Source organism: Salvelinus alpinus, chromosome 27, assembly GCF_045679555.1.
Source record: "Salvelinus alpinus chromosome 27, SLU_Salpinus.1, whole genome shotgun sequence".
Lineage (NCBI taxonomy): Eukaryota > Metazoa > Chordata > Actinopteri > Salmoniformes > Salmonidae > Salvelinus > Salvelinus alpinus.
The window spans coordinates 40,004,836-40,008,369 of NC_092112.1; the positions used below are offsets into that span (position 1 = coordinate 40,004,836).

The following is a 3,534-nucleotide window of genomic DNA, read 5'->3' on the forward strand; positions in this document are numbered from 1 at the left end:
GTGATAAGTTAGCTACTAGCTAGCTAATTTGTTCACCTCAGTCGAGAGGGGATGAAACGTTAGCTGACGTTGTATGTCAGTTACACAAGCTAATAGGTCAGCACTGGGAATAAACACTCGTTTAGTTACTTTATGTTAAGTTAAACAGCAGTTACCTTTCCAGCTATATCACTGATGATGATCAGTCAACTAAAAAGTAGCCAGTTTCTGCTCTGCTTGCTTTAACAACTCAGAGAAAGAGGCAACACATTGACAGCAGCTGCCACTGTTCAACTCTCCCGTGCTGGTCCAGCAAGCCTTCCAGAAGCTTTGCCTTTCACACAGCCTGTCTGTCTGCTCTGTGGTGTCCGCATGGTCCTCAATCCAGACAGTTGGAATCTCCAAGCAGCCTACGCAACCTCTCTGAGGCATCTCCATGGTCCTAAAGCACACCGGTGCCGCTTTGTGTATCTTGTTGCAATGATAAAACTGGGGGGGAGGCAAAAGTGCAATTTCAGAATGTGAAGGGGACATGACTACCCCATTCCCAGTGAAAGTTGCGTCCCTGAGGTCAATGCTAAGATTGCATAAAATATTAATATTTTGCTTTCTGGCATCCTATCCGGCTCATTTCATAAAATGTTGTCTAATGGCTGAATAGTTGGACAACTGCTGTCAATCAGGCACGTGTACAGATAGGGCTCTACCTATGCAGAGCACATGCCCCTTTGTCCTTCCAGTTTCCAAAGTGCACTTTTAGGTGGTGGTATAATTTCACCCAAAAATATTTTCTGGAACCCACTGCCCGCTGCAAGTCATAGTCATGTGGTCAAGTTCGCCACCTTCCACCCCGGGTTGTTTGCACCTGTTGATCTGTGTTGTAAGGAGCTTGCGTGCGCCGGTTACACCTTCTTTCCAGTCTGTCCTGTACGGGGATTGTGCGTGCCGGGTGTCTAAACATGCATGGCTTGAGAGATGCAGTCGAATGTGTGTAGCTAGCTACCTAGTTTAAATAGCAACAATACTGCCACAGCTGCATAATATTTGTTTAACACTTGTTACCGCTTGAGTTAGCCGACATTATAATCAATAATATGAATTCTAGTTGGCTGATACTCTGAGCAGAGAGAGGTAGAAAGACATAGAGAGGAGGTGCTGCATCAACGGCCCTCCGACTCAACTTCATCCCTTCTTCAGTCGGGAGTTACACGTGTGTCAGGCAGCAGCAACACAGGTAGTCCTATAACATAAAAAAACACCTGCCCCTGTAAGGTCTGCTTTCGTCCCCGCTGTCATTTTAACAGAATACCACGCAGTCCTATCCTTGAATGTCCCATTTATTCAATATGAGCACTGAGTGAGATTTTACCAAATCAATAGTCATCCTGACCCTCTAGCATCAATACTAAACTCAGCAAAAAAAGAAATGTCCTCTCACTGTCAACTGTGTTTATTTTCAGCAAACTTAACATGTGTAAATATTTGTATGAACATAAAAATATTCAACAACTGAGACATAAACTGAACAAGTTCCACAGACATGTGACTTACAGAAATTGAATAATGTGACCTTGAACAAAGGGGGGGGTCAAAATCAAAAGTAGAAGTCAGTATCTGGTGTGGTCACCAGCTGCATTAAGTACTGCAGTGCATCTCCTCCTCATGGACTGCATCAGATTTGCCAGTTCTTGCTATGAGATGTTACCCCACTCTTCCACCAAGGCACCTGCAAGTTCCCGAACATTTCTGGGGGGAATGGCCCTGGCCCTAGCCCTCACCCTCCGATCCAACAGGTCCCAGACATGCTCAATGGGATTGAGATCCGGGCTCTTCGCTGGCCATGGCCGAACACTGACATTCCTGTCTTGAAGGAAATCATGCACAGAACGAGCAGTATGGCTGGTGGCATTGTCATGCTGGAGGGTCATATCAGGATGAGCCTGCATGAAGGGTACTACATGAGGGAGGAGGATGTCTTCCCTGTAACGCACAGCGTTGAAATTGCCTGCAATGACAACAAGCTCAGTCCGATGATGCTGTGACGCATCATGATGGACCCTCCACCTCCAAATCGATCCTGCTCCAGAGTACAGGCCTCAGTGTAACGCCCCTTCCTTCGATGATAAACGCGAATCCGACCATCACCCCTGGTGAGACAAAACCGAGACTCGTCAGTGAAGAGCACCTTTTGCCAGTCTTGTCTGGTCCAGCGACGGTGGGTTTGTGCCCATAGGCGACGTTGTTGCCAGTGATGTCTGGTAAGTACCTGCCTTACAACAGGCCTACAAGCCCTGAGTCCAGCCTCTCTCAGCCTATTGCGGACAGTCTGAGGACCGATGGAGGGATTGTGCGTTCCTGGTCTAACTCGGGCAGTTGTTGTTGCCATCCTGTACCTGTCCCGCAGGTGTGATGTTCGGATGTACCGATCCTGTGCAAGTGTTGTTACACTTGGTCTGCCACTGCGAGGATGTTCAGCTGTCCGTCCTGTCTCGCTGTAGCGCTGTCTGAGGCGTTTCACATTACGGACATTGGAATTTACTGCCCTGCAGTCCTCATTCCTCCTTGCAGCATGCCTAAGGCACGTTCACGCAGATGAGCAGGGACCCTGGGCATCATTATTTGGTGTTTTTCAGAGTTAGTAGAAAGGCCTCTTTAGTGTCCTAAGTTTTCATAACTGTGACCTTAATTACCTACCGTCTGTAAGCTGTTAGTGTCTTAACGACCGTTCCAGAGGTGCATGTTCATTAATTGTTTACGGTTCATTGAACAAGCAATGAACAGTGCTTAAACCCTGTACAACGAAGATCTGCGAAGGTACTTGGATTTTTACGAATTACCTTTGAAAGACAGGGTCCTGAAAAAGGGACGTTTCTTCTTTTGCTGAGTTTATTTGTTTTAGGCATATAGCCAACACTACAGCTAAGGTATTGCCCAGATTCAACTAAAAAGAGTCCATTGTTTTTGAAGATGTTAGAGCAGCTCATAGGAATTAAGATCTGGGTGAGACCCCATATTGGCTCTAAATTATTCACTGTGGGGGAGGTATCAGTGACTCAATGAACAGTCATCTCAATGAGCACGCACGCACGCACGCAAGCACGCACACACACACACACACACACTGAGTGATGTGCTGCTGAGAGAAAACACATTCATTACTAATCTAATGGATCAGTTTGTGTTCAGTTCTGCCCACCAATTTATCAGCTAGGTTTGTCTATACGGCTGCAGTATCTACTGTGCGCTGCACATTGAGACAGAGGCAGAGCCATTGACACACGGCGAGCAGCCATCTCACACCTGCACAGTTTAAGAGCTATGAGAATGTGGGCCGGAAGGCTATGTTATCGAACACAATTTAATTTATGCAGGTATAGGATTAATTTTGTTTTACATATACCTGATCAAAGCTAATGTAATTTGGGTTTTTATTTGGTGTATTGAAAAAAGAAAATATCAAAACTCTATCAATCTACAAAACATCTTTGATACCGTTATTTTGGCATTTAAGAAATGTCAAGTTTCCAGCATCAGTTATATGGTTTCCATTTCTAT

At 45.6% G+C, this 3,534-nt stretch overlaps 1 pseudogene; it reads right to left on the minus strand.

Annotated features, from left to right (window-relative positions):
• Positions 1-1,903: 1,903 nt before the first annotated feature.
• LOC139555841 (uncharacterized) lies at positions 1,904-2,592 on the minus strand (annotated as a pseudogene).
• Positions 2,593-3,534: the final 942 nt, after the last annotated feature.